Source organism: Mirounga angustirostris, unplaced genomic scaffold (genome assembly GCF_029215605.1).
Source record: "Mirounga angustirostris isolate CCGP_5_RB_7025 unplaced genomic scaffold, mMirAng1.0.hap1 SCAF_4, whole genome shotgun sequence".
Lineage (NCBI taxonomy): Eukaryota > Metazoa > Chordata > Mammalia > Carnivora > Phocidae > Mirounga > Mirounga angustirostris.
The window spans coordinates 106978713-107000540 of record NW_026991712.1 but is presented as its reverse complement, the minus strand read 5'-3'; the positions used below and the strand labels follow the sequence as shown (position 1 = coordinate 107000540).

The window sequence follows — 21828 nt, the reverse complement described above, 5'->3', positions numbered from 1 at the left end:
ACACTTGCCCCAACTGGTGACTTGTCTTGTGGCCAGCTTGTTGATCCCCTTTCCCACTGACTAGCAGACAACCTTGAAAACAGCGCTTGTACAGTGTGATTTCCAGAGAATCTGACATTACGCAAATGGAGAGCTGTGAAACAGAAGCTACACTTGGCCAAAATAGTCAACATGTTGGCTTACTAAGCAAATTACCAGAACTCATCCCCTTAAACAAAATAAAATGTCTAGCTCATTGTTTTCAACAAATCAATAAACCAAATTTTAGCCTCTACCTCTGTATAGTACTCAAATCTTTCCACTTTTTCTTTAATTCAGAAGAAAAAGAAAGTATCTGAGCTTAAAAGTTTAGCTTTGTAAAGAAATATCCCTGATAACACATTCACAAACTGAAAAATCTCCTTTGCCCCTAGGTAAGCACTGACAAGATTAAAAAAAAAAAAAGGAGGGGGTGGCAAAGGTCTTACCAGAGCCTTTCTGAAATTCTAAATGCACACCAGGGGTAGGGGGTGGGGGAAGCTAAAATTTCTAAATTAAAACATACTTCAAAAACCAACTAAGGCTCTAAGTAATCTGCATACAGGTAATTATGCCATTAAGTTTAATTATAAAAGAGAGTTTCCACAGTTTCAAGTTTTTTTTAAAAAGGAGAAAGAAACACACGTGCATGAATAAAGTCCATGCTTTTCAGGACCCCAAGCATGACTCTACTTTTAATCACCCATTTCTTGGGATTAAAGCTCGTTAGTCAAAGTCACAGGACATCTTACTAACCTAACTCGTTTGTGAAAACTCATTAGCTCAATACAAGCTCCAGAACATAATTTGTTAAAGCATTCATTCTGCATCGCCGACCGCCCCCATCATCACAGTCGCCTGTTCTCAGTACTGTCGCCTTAGCTGGCTTCAATTTTTAAACGCTTTGCAAAGAGCTCTGACTTAAAGAGAATAGAAGGAGACGCTTACCTTGAGAAGCGAAGGCAGCCTAGCCAACTTCCGGTTTTGTTACAATTTGTATCTCCTTTCAGCAGCTGGGTGGAGCCCGCTTACCCAGTAACAAGAAGGCAACTTTCCCAAGCTGAGCAGCAAAGTTTGATTTGCAAGACCAGGAGACCAGTACTAGTTTGGGGACTCCATTTCCGAGAATTAAGCGTTCTGTTTTACATACAAGAGCACTTTGCCAAGTAATAGTTGTTTCCTTGAGAAAATTGTGTGCCTTTAACTACAAAACCACTTGGGAATACATATCTGTTCTATATATTCTATATATTCTAAGTAAAGACAAACAAAGGAACCTAGTTGTGCTTAGGTAGGGTTGCCAAATTTAGCAAATTAAAATACTGGCTGCCTGCTTAAACTCAATTTCAGACAAACAACCAATATAAATATTGTTCTATGCAGTATTTGGAATATAATTATACTAAAAAAATAATTCATTGTTTTTTCTGGCAACTCTTAAGGCATAACCGTAATTAGCAAACTATTTCAATTAACTATAAAAGGTGCAAAAGAATCAGATTGCATAGAACTGAAACCTTGGAAAGTAAATGATATCATGCAAAAGAGTTTTAGTTTGCAAAATTCACTCAGAAACTTAGGAGTTTAGTTTTCATTTCTTTCATTCCTTTAATCTTTGTTTTGCACAAGATTTTTTTTGCAAAAGAACATTTTTAGGGCTAGGAAAAGACAATGTATCTATAAATATTAAACATTCCATTGCGAGCTATGAATCACAAGTGCAGACTGGAAAATAAATGTCATATACGCTTTGACCTGTGATCCCTGGTTGGCAATCAACACTACTAAATTCTCTAAAACCATTTTAAAAGGAGAGAAGAGAAGTGAAAGAACACCATCACTTTAATCTTTCTCCTTAAGAACTCTCTCTGTCAAATAAATAAAATCTTTTTTTTTTTAAGATTTTATTTATTTATTTGACAGAGACACAGCAAGAGAGGGAACACAAGCAGAGGGAGTGGGAGAGGGAGAAACAGGCTTCCCACAGAGCAGGGAGCCCGATGCGGGGCTCGATCCCAGGACCCTGGGATCATGACCTGAGCCGAAGGCAGATGCTTAACGACTGAGCCACCTAGGCGCCCCAAATAAATAAAATCTTAAAAAAAAAAAAAAAGAACTAGTCACAATTAACAAAAACCCCTCTTTATAGGATTTTAGAGAGAGGCTTTTAAAAAAGATGCCAGAGAGCCGGTTCTCTATTCTAAAGCTGTGTGAAATGTGAATAGACTCAAACTAAGTAAGTAGAGCTTCATTCCTTCTGTATAAAGCCTCAGGTGATGACAGAGATTTCTGCAGTCATAATTAAACCTTTTCCAGAAATAGTCCCCAGGGGACACTGTGCATGCCAAAAGCATGATTAAAAAAAAAAAAAAAACCTATAAGACAAATAATTCTTAGAATATAGTATTGTAATCTTTCATCCTAAAGCACTCTTAAACGGATGAACATGGGCGGGGGGGTGGGGGGGGAGGCAAACCAGGAAAGGGAACTAAGGGTTACCGGAGGGGAGGTGGGCAGGGGGATGGGTGAAAGAGGTGATGGGGATTAAGGAGGGCACTTGTGATGAGCACTGGGTGTTGTATGGAAGTGCTGAGTCACTAAATTCTACACCTGAAACTAATATTACACTGTGTTAACTAACAGGAATTTAAATAAAAACTTGAAAAACTAAATAAATAGTAGTGGGAAGGGGCACAGTGGGAAGAACTGAACAGAGAGGATTAGCTCTATCTAAAAGCACCCTTTTCCAGGCCTACCATTTCCCCTAAAGTCCCCAGCTGTAACTCCCCTTATCACTCCCTGCCAGATGTCCACCTCTACCAGGCTCTTTCTTCATCAGCTCCTTGTCAGCTGTTCCCAAAAGGAACCAAATTTAGTAAGATGTTCAATGGAGCTCAGACTCTGAGAAGTTGATACTATCCTATTGGATCCCATTCTCATGCCTCTACATTAGCAGTTCTCAAATTTTTTGGTCCAGACTCCTTTACAACTTTTAAAAATTACTGTGGACCCCAAAGAGATATTCATTTACATGGGTGATATCTATCATTATATGTATTAAAAATTAAAAGTGAGAAATATTTCAATACTTACAAATTCATTTTTTTTAATTTTTTTAAAAGATTTTATTCATCTATTTGACCGAGTGGGAGAACACAAGCAGGGGAGACAGTAAAGGGAAAGGGAGAAGCAGGCTCCCCGCTGAGCAGGGAGCCCAATGCGGACTCATCCCAGGATCCTGGGATCATGACCTGAGCCAGAGGCAGACGCTTAACCATCTAAGCCACCCAGACGCCCCAAATTCATTTTTAAATGATAAAAATAAACCCATTACGTGTCAACATAGTATTTTTTTTCGCTATTGCTGTTATGATTGTTTGCCGAAAATAAGACTTTAGTGAGAGGAGTGTTGTTAAATTTTTGCAAATCTCTTAAGTGCCTGGCTTAACAGAGGACAGCTGGATTCTCACATCTTCTGTATTTGATCTGTTGCAGTATTATATGACACATCACAGAGCCACTGGAAAACTCCAGTGTATATTCATGAGAGAATGAGAATGAATAAGGCAAATAAAGTATAGCAAGAATAAGAAGCATTTCATTCTGACCAAGGCACATGCACTATCTTAACTCTCACAAGAACCCTAAGTGAAAGGTATTACAATATTGTAGACATTCTACCACTGAGTGCTGAGGGCAATGCAGAGCTAAGTAAATTGCCCAAGGTCAGGCAGAGAAAAGAGGCAAGACAGGGTTCTAAGCCACAGCTACTATCTACCCTGAACCTCACTGCCAAAACTGAATGATGTCTGATGGACCAAACATAAACTTGCCTTTTCTATGATACTGAGCATTTCATAAATGGGATTCAAGTAGAACATCTCCAATTGATTAGACCCTGCCTCCACTCAATAAATCCCAAACCCACCATCTAAAATGGACCCATTCTCATGTGGCCTTTAATTTTGTCCTCTTATTCAAATTCGTTCCCTCTTTATCTCCACTGCTATCACTTATCCTCTGTTTTTGTTACCTCAAGAGTAAAAATGAAGGGTTACAACCAGAACCTTATGTTCTCTAAGGTCTCCTGCCAAATTGTGAAAGCAGGTTTCTGTTGGCCAAGAAGAGACATACAATGGGCCAGAAAAAGACTAGATTTTTTAGAATGACAGGTCACTTAAATAAAAAAAAAAAAAGAATTATCACAATCATTCAATAGCTATTTTATCAAACACCTACTATATGGCAGATACTGTGCTAGGCACTATCCTATATTTGTACAAAGTGGCTCTATGTCTAATATATTGCGATTTCTTAGGTGGATAATAAAGGAAGAACAAAAGAAAGAGAGGTAGAGGGGAGGAGAGGAAGGAAGGAAGGAAGGAAGGAATGGAGGGAGGGGCATAATTACCTGATAAACCCATGTTCCTGTAGATGTGCAGTTCTCATTCCTTTCCAGATGTCATTGGGTTAAGAATCTTGAGATAGAGGGGGGTGGGAGGATGGGTTAGCCTGGTGGTGGGTATTGAGGAGGGCACATTCTGCATGGAGCACTGGGTGTTATGCACAAACAATGAATCATGGAACACTTCATCTAGAACTAATGATGTAATGTATGGGGATTAACATAAGAATAAATAAATAAATATTAAAAAAGAAAAAAAAAGAATCTTGAGATAGAAAGATTATCCTGGATTATCTAAGTGTGCCCTAACTGCAGTCACAAGTGTTCTTAAAAGAAGAGGCTGAAGGGGGTGCTTGGGTGGCTCAGCCTTTTGAGCATCTGACTATTGGTTTTGGCTCAGGTCATAACCTCATGGGTCTTGGGATCGGGCTCCACACTCAGTGGGGAGTCTGAGGATTCGCTCCCGCTGCCCCTCCCCCCACTCACATGCTCACTCTCTCTCTCTCTCTCTTCCTCTGTAAAATAAATAAAGCCTTTTTAAAAAGAAAGAAAGAAAGAAGAGGCAGAGGGAGATTACACACAAAAGAAGACAAGGTGACCATGGAGGTAAACACTGGAGGAATGCAGCCACAATGATGCCAGTAGCCACCGGAAGTTGAAGAGACAAGGAACAGATTCTCAGCCAGAGCCTCTGGAGGAAGGGGTTCTGCTTCACCTTGACTTTGCTCCAGTGCTACCGATTTGGGACTTCTGGCCTCCAGGATTGTAAGAGAATAAAGGTCTGCTGTTTTGGCCACCGAGTTTGTGGTCATTTGTTCCAGAGCTACAGGAAACTTAATCAGTCGCCCTTTCCAGTTTCTCCTGCATTTTTATCAATGCTCAAGCAAAACCTAAAGATGACTTTCAGCTTTTTGTCTCTTTCATATTTTATAGCTCAGAGTTTTTCAGTTTGGAGCCCCAACCCATTTATTAGCAGAATATAAAATCTTTAGTGGGTGGGGCGCCTGGCTGGCTCAGTCGGAAGAGCACATGACTCTTGATCTCAGGGTCGTGAGGCTGAGCCCCACATTAGGGGTAGAGATTACTTAAAATAAACAAATAAGCTTTTAAAAAACTATTTAAAGTCTTTAGTGAGTAACGATCAGAAAAATATTAATAAAATAACAAAAACATTAGAGCACCTTATATATAATAAGGGTAAATAAATGCTGTTTCATGGGTCTAATTCAGATTATATCCATGAGTTGATATGTCCTGGGTTGAGCACTGCTTTTTTTTTTTTTTTAAGATTTTATTTTTTTATTTATTTATTTGAGACAGAGAGAATGAGAGAGACAGAGAGGACATGAGAGGGGGGAGGGTCAGAGGGAGAAGCAGGCTCCCCGCTGAGCAGGGAGTCCGATGCGGGACTCGATCCCGGGACTCCAGGATCATGACCTGAGCCGAAGGCAGTCGCTTAACCAACTGAGCCACCCAGGCGCCCCCTGGGTTGAGCATTTCTTATTTCTTACTGTGGGCAGCAGGCCAAAATGTTGAAACCAAGTGCTTCTAATATCTCCCCAACTCAATTATCAGTTCCTCCTTTCTCAACACTCATATACAGGCCTTCCTACTTATTTATTCTGAGCAGGGGAATCGGATCACCCAGGATTGAAGATCAGCTCCACCACTAAACTTTGTGATCTAGACCTCTCTAAACCCGTTTTCTCACCATGAAATGAAGATCACAATACATAATGTTGTTGTGAGGATTAACTAAGATAACATATGTCAAGTGCTTAGTTCAATGTCTAAACAAAGAAGTTGTTCAATAAAATGTGTGCACTATAATTACCTATGCTCAAATTCTCTGGAACTAATCTCTCCTACTTGTTCTCATGACCCCCATGAAGCCTGCTGACAATAGTCCAACATTGCATGGATCTTCCTAAAGTAATACTTTTATCAATAATGTCCGGTGACTTACCATTGCTTATAGCGTTAAATCCATACTCTTCCTGACATTTAAAGCACTCCATCACCTGGCCACACTTAACAAACATCCTCATTGCTTTCCACCAGGTACTGCTGACTCAATCACTCCATGAAACACCAAGTCTTATTCTCATCTTTCCACATTTGCTAATGCTGTTCTCTTATCACATTTCTTTTTTTTTTTTTAAGATTTTTTATTTATTTATTTTGAGACAGCGAGAATGAGAGACAGAGAGCATGAGAGGGAGGAGGGTCAGAGGGAGAAGCAGACTCCCTGCCAAGCAGGGAGCCCGATGCGGGACTCGATCCCGGGACTCCAGGATCATGACCTGAGCCGAAGGCAGTCGCTTAACGAACTGAGCCACCCAGGCGCCCCCTCTTATCATATTTCTTCCCGCATATTAAACGCCACACATTCTCCAAGGTTTAGCAAAAGTCCCAATTCATCCATGAAACTTTTCTGATAATCAGAACTAATATTAGTTCCTCCATTATAAATTGACCATATGGCCAAGTAAAACGATCATATTCTCTGAAGTCTGACCCACTTCGGTTGAAATCCCAGCTCTGTTCTTTAATAGCTGGTTGACTTCTGGCAAATTACTTAACCTCCTACTCTTACTTTCTTCATTTGCATAAAGAAGATAAGGATACAGATGTAGAGTTATTTGATGTTTTCATGAGATAATATCTCACTACCTTTAACGTCTTGTATTAGAGTAAGGAAATACACATTACATAAGATGCTAGTCCCACAGGTAGGCAGTCATCATCATCAATGATTTATAATCTCTTCTCTACTAAACTGGACATGATTTCAGATCCTTCTCAATACACTATACCAAGTAGTCAGTACCAATGGATGAAAACTATACTTTAAGCAATTCCTGGGGTAGGGACTATGTCATTACTTTCAATACCTCTTTTTAGGAACTCAAAAAATAGATGTTAAATATAAGATCTCACTTTAATTTAAGTAACAGAAAGATAAGATACTAGAAAGCCCCTTCTTCTGTTTTACCCCTCTTCAAACTTGACTTGAATTTCAGTTCATTTTTTTAAAAAGATTTTATTTCTTTATTTGAGAGAGACAGAGAGCATGAGCAGTGGGGGGGTGGGGGTGCGAGGAAGGGAGAAGCAGACTCCACTGAGCAGGGAGCCCGATGCAGGGCTTGATCCCAGGACCCTGAGATCATCATGACCTGAACTGAAGAAAGACGCTTAACCAACTGAGCCACCCAGGCACCCCTTGAATTTCAGTTCATTTTAAGGCCAGTTTATTGATTATAATGAAAGCATGGCAGACATTCTTCGTCCTCTTTAATTACATTATTTTCTTTTGTAGCATTTTAATTTAGTGCAAGACAATATTAATACTCTATAATTATGTGCCAGAGATGGCAACACTGATTTAAGTAAAATATTAAAAGTTTGATTCAGCTTTACCAAATCGTCAATAAAATCTCTGTTGATCATCTAGAGACATGATATAAAGTTAAAAGTCTTGGCAATTACAATCAGTGGCTTCTAATATTTTCTATCATTTAGGGTTATACTACATTCAAGTTTCTACCATATCTGTTATTAAACCAATTAAAGCAAATTAGAAAAGAAATTAAAAAAGAATCAAGGAAAGGAAGAAAATAGCATCTATTTAGTAATAACCTAGTTCTACTCAGTAATAACCTAGGGTTTTTTTTTATTTCCCAAGTTTTAACAATGAAGGAATAGTATAATTTACTGCAGAATTTTGTTTTAGCAGCTCTTGGGCTATGTGACTTTTTAAAATGCCATTTATTGGGGCGCCTGGATGGCTCAGTTGGTTAAGCGCCTGCCTTCGGCTCAGGTCATGATCCTGGAGTCCCAGGATCAAGTCCTGCATTGGGCTCCCTGCTCAGCAGGGAGTCTGCTTCTCCCTCTGACGCTCCTCCCTCTCATGCTCTCTCTCTATCATTCTCTCTCTCTCTCTCAGTAAATAAATTAAAAAATAATAAAATGCGATTTATTTACAAGATGGCTTAGGTCCTATTGTGTTAAGTCAGTACCTTTAATATATACAGATGTAATGTAGTTTAGGGGCACCTGGGTAGCTCAGTTGGTTAAGTGGTTGACTCTTGATTTCAGCTCAGGTCACTATCTCAGAGTCCAGCTCTGTGCTCAGTGCAGAGTCTGCTGGAGGATTCTCTCCCTTCCTCTGCCTCTGCCCCTCCCCCTTCTAGTGCACATGTGCGCGCGCGCACACACATGCACACAATCTCTCTCTCTCTCAAATAAATAAATAACTTTAAAAAAGAGAAATCTATAAATATATACAAATGTAATATAATCTTAATACTGAAAAGAAACCATGCTCTCACAGTCAAAATGAGAAGTAATACATTTATTAACTGAGTAAAAAGTCATTGGTTTCTTTTTTGCACAAAACATTACATAGTCAGGGTGACATTTACAATGAAAGCCAGCAGCTCTAACCATTTTTGCAAGAATACTTTTTCTCCATTAGGTAAGCCTTCAAAGTAGAATTTTAAATTCAACAAACATAAAGCATAAAAATAAGTAACATAAGGTCCCAATCCTCAGGAACCCCCAGAATATGATGAAACAGCATCATCTCCTCTGAGAATGAAAAATAATCCTAGAACATGAGTGAATTGAGGTGAATATGATTCTCACCCTCAACTTCACCAGAGGAAGCAGGAGTTTGTCTATCCTATATTGCCCCAAAATTGAATACAGAAGCAAAAGCCTTTACTCAAAAGCCTCTAGTTGCATAAAATCTGAAGGCAAATACCAAATATAAGATCCTGCCAATGAAACAATATTAAAATAAGCAGAGCATATCCAAACCTGGTCATTAACCAAAGCAACTAGTATGAAAATGAAAGCGGAAATATGTGGCCAAAATAAGGAAGCCTGAGAACCAAGAAAAGCAGGAGTGAGGAGTAATGGAATGGCTAAAAGTACTGATCCAGATTAATTCTGGAATGGAGCACAGAGTTTATGGTAACTTTTTATGCAGGAATGGACCAGCATAGGCAAAAAGGGCCTTCTAAAGGGATAAAATCAAATGAACACCATCCAGTCCCTCTGGTTTCCCAGATCTCCCCACCCCCAAAAATGGCCCAAAATGTTTAGTGTATTTTTTCTTGTGTTCTGATTTTTTAATTATTATGAATTACATAGATCTACGTGTTTTGATTGTAGAAACTGAAACAATAAAGATAAAATTCTACATGATACCATTTAATTCCATTTGCTTTCCCAAAAGCAACCATTGCTATCAGTTCAGTATGTTTCCCTTTAAGACTTTATATACAGTTTCTTATACTTGCAAAAAGATATAGCTTTGGTTTTGTAATAGAAATAGTATCATTCTCTGCATATTGTTCTGAAATTTTTTTCATATAACAATATATGGTCAAAACATTTTTCCAAAGAAGACATCCAGATGGCTAACAGATACATGAAAAGATGCTCAACATCACTCATTATCAGGGAAATACAAATCAAAACCATGATGAGATACCACCTCACACCTGTCAGAATGGCTAAAATTAACAACACAGAAAATAACAGACATTGACAAGGATGCAGAGAAAGGGGAACCCTCTTACACTGTTGGTGGGAATACAAGCTGGTGCAGCCACTCTGGAAAACAGTATGGAGGTTCCTCAAAAAGTTTAAAATAGAACTACCCTATGATCCAGTAATTGCACTACTAGGTATTTACCCAAAGGATACAAAAATACAGATTTGAAGGGTACATGCACCCCAATGTTTATAGCAGCATTATCAACAACAGCGAAATGATGGAATGAGCACAAGTGTCCATCAACTGATGAAGGAATAAAGAAGATGTGGTGTATATATACAATGGAATATTACTCAGCCATCAAAAAGAATGAAATCTTGCCATTTGCAGCAATATGGATGGAGCTAGAGTGTATGATGCTAAGCAAAATCAGTCAGTCAAAGAAAGACAAACACCATATGATTTCACTCATATGTGGAATTTAGGAAACAAAACAGATGAACATGTGGGAAGGGGGGAAAAAAGAGGAGAGGGGGGAGGCAAACCATAAGAGACTTTTTTTTTAAGTAGGCTCCATGCCCAGTGTGGAGCCCAATGCAGGGCTTGGGTCTGAGCTCATGAACCTGAGATCAAGACCTGAGCTGAGATCAAGAGTCGGTCACTTAACCAACTGAGCCACTGAGGTGCCCGCATAAGAGACTCTTAACAATAGAGAACGAACTGAGGGTTGATGGAGGAAGGTTGGTGGTGGATGGGCTAAATGGGTGATAGGTATTAAGAAGGGCACTTATGATGAGCACTGGGTATTATATATAAGTGATGAATCACTAAATTCTACTGCCAAAACAAGTATTACACAATATGTTAACTAACTAGAATTTAAATAAAAATTGGGGAGAAAAAAAACAATATATGGTCAAAGAATAACTCAGGTATTTAAGACACCTTTATTTATTTACTTTATGCACTGTTTATTTTTTACATGAGGGAGGCAGACTATCAAGGGACAAAGGCAAAAATAGGATGTATAAGAGAAAGAGGAGAGGAAGCAAATTGTAGGTAGTCTGGAAATAGTGAATCTTTCTGTTCATTTTTGGCATAAACTAATTCACCGACAGCTAGCTAAAGGTTCAGTCTGGAAAGTATGCCATTGAGCAGGCTGGCTGGAGTCAACAAAGATAACCATTTCAGTAGTTTACAGATTCTCTAGAGAACCTTGCTAATACCTACAGGGCATACGGGAGCAGCTGTCTCTGTGTGACAGCTGCCATGTCTGTCCAGTGGCTCCCCAACTCCGACAGCCACATCTGCATTCATTCAATACCCTCCTCCAGTCTCTAACCTTCCATCAGCCAACAGCAGAGGTGAGTCCTGATCATATCAGTTCTCTGGTGCTTAGGAGAGTTGCCTAATAACCAGTTATTCTCAGTTGCCTTCTCTGGGTCTAAATATCTAGCACACTGTTCTCTGTGGCCCCCGGTGGGCCAAGTTTACTCTTCTCTAGCCTAAAATAGGATATTTTCTTTTAAGAGGTTAGCAGTAAGACTCTAAAAACACTGAACACTGGATATATTCTTGACCTGAATCACTATTAATTTTACCTTTTCAAGAGCAATGGGAGTAACAACCAGAACTATGTGTCTTGAATCAGTCCTGATCGACAAAGAAACTTTAATGAATCCAGAGACAGATAACGTGAGAGAAAGAGAAAGAAATTAGAAGTGGTAGCATCTATTTGGACAGGAAGATTGGTGGGACATAGGGAAGGAGCTAGTTTGAAAGGTGGAAAGCAAGAGTTAAATGTTGGACATATTAAGTTCTAGATGCCATTAAAATATCCAAGTGGAGATATCTGTTTCACAGATGTGTTTGGAGGTATAAATTTGAGTCATTAACACTTGGCAGTCCTAGAAAAAGGAAGTGAGTAAGGATTAAAAAAGAGATCTGAAGAGTGAGCCTTGGGACACACTAATGTTTAGAAATTGGGAAGAACAGGCAAATTCAGTAAAGGAAATTGTGATTGAGTGGCCAGTAAGATAGGAAGAAAACCAAGAGTGGTGAGTCCCAAAGTGTAGAGAATGGTTCTGAAGGTGCGTGTGGTCAATCATGTCACGTGTTGCTGAGAGCTGGGATATACTGGAAACCAAGAATTGACCGATGAACGTGGTTTTTCAGAATCATCTGTGAACCCCCTGCATCAGAATTACTTAACAAAATGGATTTTTGGGGGGCACGTGGGTGGCTCAGTCAGTTAAGCATCTGCCTTCGGCTCAGGTCATGATCTCAAGGTCCTGGGATTGAGCCCCATGTGGGGCTCCCTGCTCAGTGCAGAGTCTGCTTCTCCCTCTGCCTCTCCCCCTGCTCATGCTCTCTCTCATGCGAGAGCTCTCTCTCTCTCTCTCAAATAAATAAAATCTTTTTAAATAAATAAATAAATAAAATGGGTTCTTCTCGCTCCTCACACCAGCCACCTGGACAATGTGCAAAATGGGTTCTCTTACATTCCCTCCAATTATTAGAAATTGGGCCATATTTCAGGTTGCTTCATGTTTAGAACATACCTTTCCTATATTGTTGAATGTTTGTTTGCTTAGTCTTGGGGTTTCTTATAATCTTTATTTTCTTAGGACATGAAGAAATATATGCATTCCAGACAATATCTTTAACGTCATCCAACTTTTTACTCATTCCATCTATTGCTTAAAATCCTATTCCATTTTAGGGGCGCCTGGGTGGCTCAGATCAGGTCATGATCCTGGGGTCCTGGGATCGAGCCCCATATCAGGCTCCTGACTCAGCGGGGAGCCTGCTTCTCCCTCTCCCTCTGCCTCTCCCCCTGCTCATGTTCTCTCTCTCTCTATCTGTATCTCTGTGTCTCAAATGAATAAATAAAAAATCTTAAAAAAAAAATAAAATCCATTCCATTTTAGTTTATGTCCATGGATCTCCTATTTTAGGTTGGATTCATTTAGGCCATGAGTTTCTTGTACATTTTTTTCTTGAAGATTTTAAATTGCCTTTCCTTTAAAAAAAAAAAAATGCACTGTAGTGCCTTCTTAGTGCAGTGGGCAGCGTGTCAGTCTCATAAAAAAATGCATTGTGTGTTCTCTGCCATATCCTAAAGTTTGTACTATTTCTGTTTTATGGATTCAGAAATTTCTTAAATTTTTCGGAATTTTGTTTTTACGTGTAGTTTCTGTTCTCTGGATTACCTATTTCCTCACAAGTCAGTTCTTTTCTTTTTTTTTTTTTTTACTTTATTTTAGTTCTTCTTGTTCAGATTATAGGCTTACTGCAAAGGTCAGGCAACTTAGCTGCCTGTTTCAACTTAAGAATGCAGCAACTGGGGACGCCTGGGTGGTTCAGTCGGTTAAGCATCTGCCTTCAGCTCAGGTCATGATCTCAGGGTCCTGGGACTGAGCCCCACGTCTCGCTCCCTGCTCAGCAGACAGCCTGCTTCTCCCTCCACCCCCTGCTTGTGTTCTCTCTCGCTATCACTCTCTCTCTCTCTCAAATAAATAAATAAAATCTTAAAAAAAAAAGAATGCAGCAATTGAAAGTTTGACAAAGCATCCGTAAAAACAAACAAACAACAACAACAACAACACCTTACTCTTCCTCCTAGGAGTCTCTTCTTTTTTTTTTTTTTTTTTTTTTTTTAAGATTTTATTTATTTATTTGGCAGAGAGAGAGCGAGAGCAGGAACACAAGCAGGGGGAGTGGGAGAGAGAGAAGCAGGCTTCCCGCTGAGCAGGGAGCCCGATGTGGGACTCGATCCCAGGACCCTGGGATCATGACCTGAGCCGAAGGTAGACGCTTAACGACTGAGCCACCCAGGCGCCCCTAGGAGTCTCTTCTTTATTCTGACACTATTACCCCATTCAAAACACTCTGACACCAGGGCGCCTGGGTGGCTCAGTCATTAAGCCTCTGCCTTCGGCTCAGGTCATGATCCCAGGGTCCTGGGATCAAGTCCCACATCGGGCTCCCTGCTCGGCAGGAAGCCTGCTTCTCCCTCTCTGACTCCCCCTGCTTGTGTTCCCTCTCTCTCTGTCAAATAAATAAATAAAATCTTTAAAAAAAAAATTAACAAAAAAAACACTCTGACACCAGATGTGTGGGGGTGTGTCCCCACATCAAGTAATTCTCTGTGACACCAGCTGGGTATCCTACAACTTAATTCTGACACTATCTACTTGGAGATAGCATCAGATCCTACAGGTTAAGGGTTTAGTCCTACAGGACTGACCCCCACTTCAGATGCCAATGACTAGTCCATGTTGTGACCTATTCTTCTGGCCAAATTGCTATGTATCAGAGGTTCCCATGATCTCCTCCTCGAGTTCAATTAATTTGCTAAAGTGGCTCACAGAACTCAGGAAAACAGTTTACTAATTAGATTACTAGTTTATTATAAGAGGATAGAACTCAGGAACAGCAAGATGGAAGAGATGCACAGGACAAGGTATGTGGGAAAGAGCATAGAGCTTACATGCTCTCTTGTAAAACACCACTCTCCCCAAAACTCCCTATGTTCCTCAACCCAGAAGCTCCCTGAACCCCAAACTTGGGGAATGTTTATGGAGACTTCATCACATAGGCATAATGGATCAATAACTCAATTTCCAGCCCCTCTCCAGAGAATGGGGGGTGGGGCTAAAAGTTCCAAGTTTCTAATCATGTCTTGGTTTTTCTAGTGACATACTACCAGCCAGGAGCCCACCAAGAGTCACCTCTTAGAACAAAAGATACTCCTATCAAAAGACACCCAGGAAAATCCAAGGGATTTAGGAGCTCAGTGGAACAAAGATGTTTCAAATGCTCTTATCATTTAGGAAATTACAAAGGTTTTAGGAGCTCTGTGCCAGGAACTAGGGGCAGAGACCAATATATAGACAGTCCCTGAATTAACAATCATTTGCCTTTTTACGACTTTTCAACTCTGCATTGGTGCAAAAGCAATATGCATTCAGTAGAAACTGTATTTCAAATTATAAGTTTTGATCTTTTCTCAGGCTAGCAACATGCAGTATGATACTCTCATGATGCCAGGCAGCAAGCACCTAGCCACAGCTCTCAGTCAGCCTTGCAATCATGAGGGTGAACAACCAATATACTTAGAACATCCTGTATCCATATGGCCATTCTGTTTTTCACTTTCAGTACAGTTTTCAATAAATTACATGAGATATTCACAACTTTAGTATATAAGAGGCTTTGTGTGAGATGATTTTGCCCAACTGTAGACCAATGTAAGTGTTCCGAGCACATTTAAAGTAGGGTAGGCTAAGCTATGATTTTGGTAGGCTAGGGATATTAAATGCATTTTCAACTTAACAATATTTTCAACTTACAATGGGTTTATCAGAACAGAACCCTATCGTAAGGTCAGCGAACCCTCTTGCTCAACTATAGACACCAACAGTTAAAATCAGAAATAGACAAGACCACTTAACTCACGCTCTAACTGAAACCCATTGTTCTTATTTCTTATGGCACTTTCTTGACACTAATGAAGATGTTTTGCAATGACTGGAACATTCCAATAGCCAAGCCCGAAAAGCCCTGATAGCAAGAGAATGCCTAGAAGACCACATGCCTTTTCCTGCCCATGATTACATGCTAAACAGATCTCGACCCCCACCCATGTTCACAGGTTCCTTCCCGGCTCTCTTGCATGAGCTACCCCCTACCCCCGAACCTCTCCCTATAAAACTCAAGGTGTCCATCTTGCAGGCAGAAAAGTTGGTAGGCTTGAGCCTGCCACCTAAGCCAGCTGCCAGCACCTGAAGTAAATTTCTCCCTTTCTCTTTTCCAAACCCCAGTCTCTCACGTGATCGGGCTTCTCTTGTGACCAGTTAATTTATTCGAGTTTTTTCGGCAATAGCGTTGGCAAACCCAGCCAGGAGCTCTGCTTTTGATTCCTCCAGCCCCCTGGGGATTCCCTGGGACTGAGCAGGCTGGCCACGGCAGTTGGCCAGGGCTTCCCTATTCATGTCCTGAGTTGGCAGCTATGATAGGTCAGCGACAGTAAGTCGAGGAAGATCTGTACATATTTTCTATTACCTCTGAGGGAGAGGACTGGGCTTATCATCAGACCAACTTTGCTTTAGAGTAGGTGACCTTTTGGAGAATCAGCCCAGTCATCCTGCTGGCTACCAAATACCACAAAGATAATTAATAGATCTAAATACACAGCTGCATGTGAACTTTGAGTATCTGAAGGCACAAAGTAAACATGTAGAAATTTCCACTAGACCAACTAGACCAGATTGAAAAATGTAGTAAGCAGGAGGTAAGGCCAGACGCTTGGTTCCTGGACCTGTTTTCAAAGCATAAGTAGAACCATAATTGTATTAATTGCATTAACTTTGCTCCGTGTTCTGTTTTGTTCCCTAGTTAATTACAGTTTTATGCACATCTTATTAATCATTAACTTTGCCTTTTCCACTACAACTCCCTGCTCACCCACTGATTGCAGAAATCTAATGGGGATCAAACAGTAACATTTGTCTTGAAGTTATCTGACATACCTGATTGTACCAGGTCCCAAACGGCACCTCATTGTCTGGAAGAATGCATACCTCCAAACTGTTTCAAGGCACCCTCCCTGAAAGGTTTCAAGAAACATTTCACCCTCTTCTCAGGTATTCATTTCCTTCCCCAAACATAGATAAGCTGTCCCTAGGCTCAACACAAGCAAGGCAGCTTTGGGAATAATCCCCTGCCTTCTTGCTGGGCTGTTTTTCTTTTTTTTCGTTTTTTCTTTTTTTAAAGATTTTTTATTTATTTACTTGAGAGAGAGAGTGAGAGAAAGAGAGCACAGAGGGAGGGGGAGAAGCAGACTCCCTGCTGAGCAGGGAGCCTGATACACTCGATCCCAGGACCCTGAGACTATGCCCTGAGCTGAAGGCAGATGACTGAGCCACTCAGGCTCCCAGGGCTGCCTTTCTGATAACAAAGCTTTCTTTGTTTCAAAACCAGTGTCTCAGACACTGGCTTACTGAGCACTGGGTACATGGACAAGTTCAAGTTCAGTAACAACACCATGTTTCAATTAAAATGTAAGCCTTCTCCACCTCAAAAGATAATCTCTCATCTTACTTGATTTTCTTGTGGCACTGGATACCACTGGTCACTCCAAGTTTCTTGATACCATTTTCTTAGCATCTGTGACTCCACCTTCTCCTAGTTTTCTTCCAATGGCTCTGATATGGCATACTCAGCCTCCTGCATGGACTATTTAACCTGAAAATAAATGATGAGGGAGCAGAAGGCAAGCTGCGGACAAAACGTGAGCTGACACCCCACAAACACCCTCCCCCCAAGGTGGTATATGTGTGACATTCTTCAGGCACTCCTGCCTGCCCTAAAACTAAGGGAAGGGAAAAACAAATGGTTAACTTATAGAGATCACAGTCTTGCAAGACAGGAGTCTCCCTCAGTTTACCAAAGTCTTAGAGACTTATAAGAAAAAAGTATTCTTTTTTTTTTAAACAATTTATTTATTTGAGAGAGACAGAGAAAATGAAAGAGAGCACAAGTGGGGTGAGGGGCAGCGGGAGAAACAGACTCCCTGCCAAGCAGAGAGCCTGATGTGGGGCTCCATCCCAGGAACCTAGGATCATGACCCAAGCCGAGGACCCTAGGATCATGACCTGAGCCGAAGGCAGACGCTTAACTGACTGAGCCAACCAGGCGCCCCAAGAAAAAAAGTATTCTTATCAATAACCTAACTTCCACAAGGAAGCTCACAACTGTCTTAATGTTAATGCCTTACTAGAGAGGAAAAACAACCTTGACAATGGCAAGGCCTCCAGTATCTCACAGGTCCTCTTTAGCATATGAAAGTTGTTTTGAAAACCTCCCTTTTTCCTTACCTCCCCCAACCCCATAGTACATAATCAGTCACCCCTCACAACTGCCGTGCAGCAGCTCTTTCTGCCCACGGGTTCTGTCCCCGTGCTTTAATAAAAATCACCAAAGACATCTCAAGAACTCTTTCTTGGTCATCAGCTCCGGACCTCACCCCACTGAACCTTACCTATATTCAAAAACTACATCATAAAGAGCCACAATGAGGCAAATAAGTGTTTATTTGCAGTCAAAGAATTGCAATGTAGGGAACACAGATACAGGGATTAACCCAAGTTGTGTCCCACTTGTAGGGTAAAAGCAAGGGGTTTTTATGAGGAAAGGAAGGGCAGAAGAATTTCCTGTCCCCTTCAAGGTCCTTTTGGCTGGACTGAGAATCAAACTGGCATGAGACAGATTAATAGAAGGAAATAAAATTTAATTTTGTATGCACAGGGAATCCACAACAGACATGAAAGTCCAAAGACAGTGAAGCAATATGAAGCTTATATGAGCTAAGGAGAAGGGTAGGGGTCTGAGGATGCAGAGGGGAGAAGGACCATCACCAGGAAGGTGAGAGGAGATGTGTAGAAAACAAAAGTTGCCCTATTATGCAGATAAAGTTTCCCAGGTAAAGAGGAATCTCTGTTAATAGCTCTCTTCCTGGTACAAGCAGGCAGTTGAGGGAGACGTAAAGAGCTTTTCCTGAATCTTCTGGGTTTTGATTGCTTTTAACTCAAAATAATGTTCATGCCAAAGTGACCCATCTTGGGATGGCCTGCCCTTTGGGGTGGCCCTACATAACCAATTGTGAACTCTCACACCAGAATTCTTTAGATTGGCAAATTTATGAATATATTTCATAATTTCTAGAAATGTGCTTTTTCATAGTATGATCCTCTCAATAACGCATAAGACATGTTTACTAAAAGACACAAATTTATCTTTAGTTTCTCTGTAATAAAAGTAGATAAACCTATGTTCAGTACCTAATGTTTCATTACTTTATCTTATTTGAAAATGATCTAGATATTTAATGAATATAACTTTATTCATCATTTAAGTTAGCAAAACTTTAAGGTGCAGGTTACCAAAATTTTGGAAACTATGTAAAGGTTTGCCTACAAACCTTTTTATCTTATTAAATGTCTATTTAATTTACAATTATGTTTAGACTACCCGTAAAACTTCGTGAGGCATTAGACAAAGTCAATCATTATTCTTTTTTTTCTGACAAATTTTATAACAGAAATAACATGAACTTATTTGACTTTTAGTAATATAAGCAGAATAAAAGTTTTTATTTAATGCTAAGAACTCTAAAGACATATCTATTTTAATTAAACCAACAACCTTAAATTAGCTTTTTTTTAAAGATTTTATTTATTTATTTGACAGAGAGAGACACAGCGAGAGAGGAAACACAAGCAGGGGGAGTGGGAGAGGGAGAAGCAGGCTTCCCGCAGAGCAGGGAGCCCGATGTGGGGCTCGATCCCAGGACCCTGGGATCATGACCTGAGCCGAAGGCAGATGCTTAATGACTGAGCCACCCAGGCGCCCCTAAATTAGCTTTAATACTGAATATTCTCCCTTGATCATATGAACTTGAAAAACATTTAGGTTAGTTTCTATCTTTCTGAGTTTTAGAATACCCAGTTCCTACAAGTGCTTGTCTTCAAACCAGTTAAGCAGAACTCTTTTACAAATTAATTTTAGCAATGCCAGATACAGAGAAAATATTTCACATGTACAGCCTATCTGGACACACATACAAATACACAAACAAGATGCAACCAAAATCTTATACTGGTTTTACTAATATTTGTGGAGAGGATATTAAAGGTCCAATTTCCAAAGACTCTTTTTTTCCCCCTAATGAAACACTTCTCCCTAAAATTTGCATTTCAAAAAATGGTTCCTAGGTCCTAGCTATGCTAGGGTAGAAAATTTACATCATAAAGGCAAAGATGGAGTATCTGAGTGTTCTCCAAGGTGGATATTTAGAGCCTATCTGTTGGAGGTGCTAGAGTCTGGGCACAAGAGATTTTTTAGCAATTTGTATTTTTAAAAGGCCTCTTCCCCCCCCCCCCCACCCCCACCTCCTTTTTTTTCCCTTCAGTTTCAGGAGATTATGGACTATGTTTACATTTTAAAGACAAGATTTATAATTTCAAGGGACAGAAGAATAATGTAAAATCTTTTTTTTTTTTTGCAAGTATAGGACAATTTTATTCCAATATCTTGATCTTTTATAATACCTACAAACATTTTGAGAGGAATAGGCAAGTTTTGGGGATTGGTAAAAATACGTAGGCTTTGACTTGTTTCTAGAGTTGCATTTTTGGTTTTGTAGAAATTTGTAAGGCAAAGTCAGTTGTTTCTAATTCCCCAAATAACTGGAATTGCAGCCTCAATATGAAGGAATTGGCTGTGTTCCTTTTTAAACTAAATTCACTCTTTATTGTATATGAGAGAGCTTTTAACTAAAGTGGGACTCAAAAGATTTATCTTTGTAAAGTCTGTGTGAAGCATTTTAACAAAAGCCTTTGTTCTGGGTGCACTATTTTAAACTTGGCTTCTATTAGCACCTGAATATTAGCCTTTTGCAGATCATTTGTAAGAAGGCCTAAGAGAAATTTTGGTCCTCTCTTTCCTCTATGAAGGGGAAGCTGTGAATATAATCAAATAATCTTTTGCATTACTCTCTAAATTTGGTAAGATCTTTTGAAAGTAGAGGTAAAAGGGTTTTATAATTTAAAAGATCTGCTACTGTCCAAGAGATACAGTGGGGATCTAGGATACACCAGCAAAGGACATTGCATAGGAATGCCTGAGGCTGGCAGGGCCTGATTACAGAGCCCTGGGAGATAGGAGTAAAGTGAGCCTTAATGCCAGTGTCGGATGCTTTTGTTAAATTCATTTCCTGGCTTCTAGCATCTACATGAAAAACCTGTATTCTTCAAACATAGAGATTAGGCTGGAGTGCTCCTTCTAAATCTTGTAGGGGAAGAAAAGTTAAAACAGGTAGATAAGGCTGGATTTTAATTCTTTTTTTTTTAAGATTTTATTTATTTACTTGACAGAGAGACAGAGAGCACAAGCAGGGGAAGCAGCGGACAGAGGGAGAGGGAGAAGTAGGCTCCTTGCAGAGCAGGGAGCCCGATGAGGGGCTCGATCCCAGAACCCTGGGATCAAGACTCGAGCTGAAGGCAGACGCTTAACCAACTAAACTACCCAGGCGCCCCAAGGCTGGATTTTAAGAAGGGAATTTACATTGGGTGCAGACATTTATATTTAAATCTGAAGTCTGATTTTTGTTCTTTTAATTTGTCAAGGGAGTCCCTAAGGCTACCTATTATGCTAATAAGACCATTGAAAACTCTCCATAAAACTTATAATTTTTTTTAAAACATAGCCAATTTAAAGGATCCATCACCTAGTCATTGATGAGTAGAATCTATTAATAGCAACTCAAACCAATAAGCCTTTTAATGGTTTAACCAAAGATGGAAGAGGCATCCAGAGACGGCAGAGATGATGTAGCCCCCATGATCCAAAGTTTACTCCCAAAATTAATCTAAGTAAGCAAAAACCTTTGTTGCACAGCAAGTAAGGATTCCGTAGTGAAAACAGTGTCTTCAGTCTCCCATTAATCATGAAACACCTCCAGTCACTGACCACCCCCTAACCTATGACACCAGGCAGGCATTTCGGGAATGGGACTTTCCAGCACTAACAAGCAACAAAGAGTGAGATAACAAAGGCTCCTCTGGGCTGGAATCTCTTGTAGCAAACACCCCTGTGAGTTGTACAACTGGAGAGAGAAAGAAACTCGGATCCCCAGTCTATTTAACTGGCCACCAAGGTGCACCCCAGTAAGTGCACCCTCCAGATGGTGGAGACCAAAGTGAATATTCTCACCAGTCACAGAGCCAAGCTCTTAGGACACAGAACAAGACCAAAGGAAAAATATATGCACTTTAACAGCTTTAGTTAAGCCTTGGATCTCCTGGAGCCAAACTCATAATGTGTCACAGAGTTATGT

General features: G+C 40.1%; 1 protein-coding gene across 9 annotated transcripts in view; it reads right to left on the bottom strand.

Annotated features, from left to right (window-relative positions):
• FRRS1 (ferric chelate reductase 1) overlaps positions 1-21828 on the bottom strand; it is a 107358-nt gene that overhangs the window by 43509 nt on the left and 42021 nt on the right. For 3 of the 9 annotated variants that reach the window (XM_064588766.1, XM_054512719.2, XM_054512720.2), the window contains exon 1: positions 967-1104. The exons of 5 other annotated variants lie outside the window; for them this stretch is intronic. The gene's annotated coding sequence lies outside the window, so the exon portion shown is untranslated. Of the gene's footprint in view, positions 1-966; positions 1120-21828 lie in introns of those variants that run through there. One more of the 9 variants, XM_045897118.3, reaches the window with a different exon arrangement.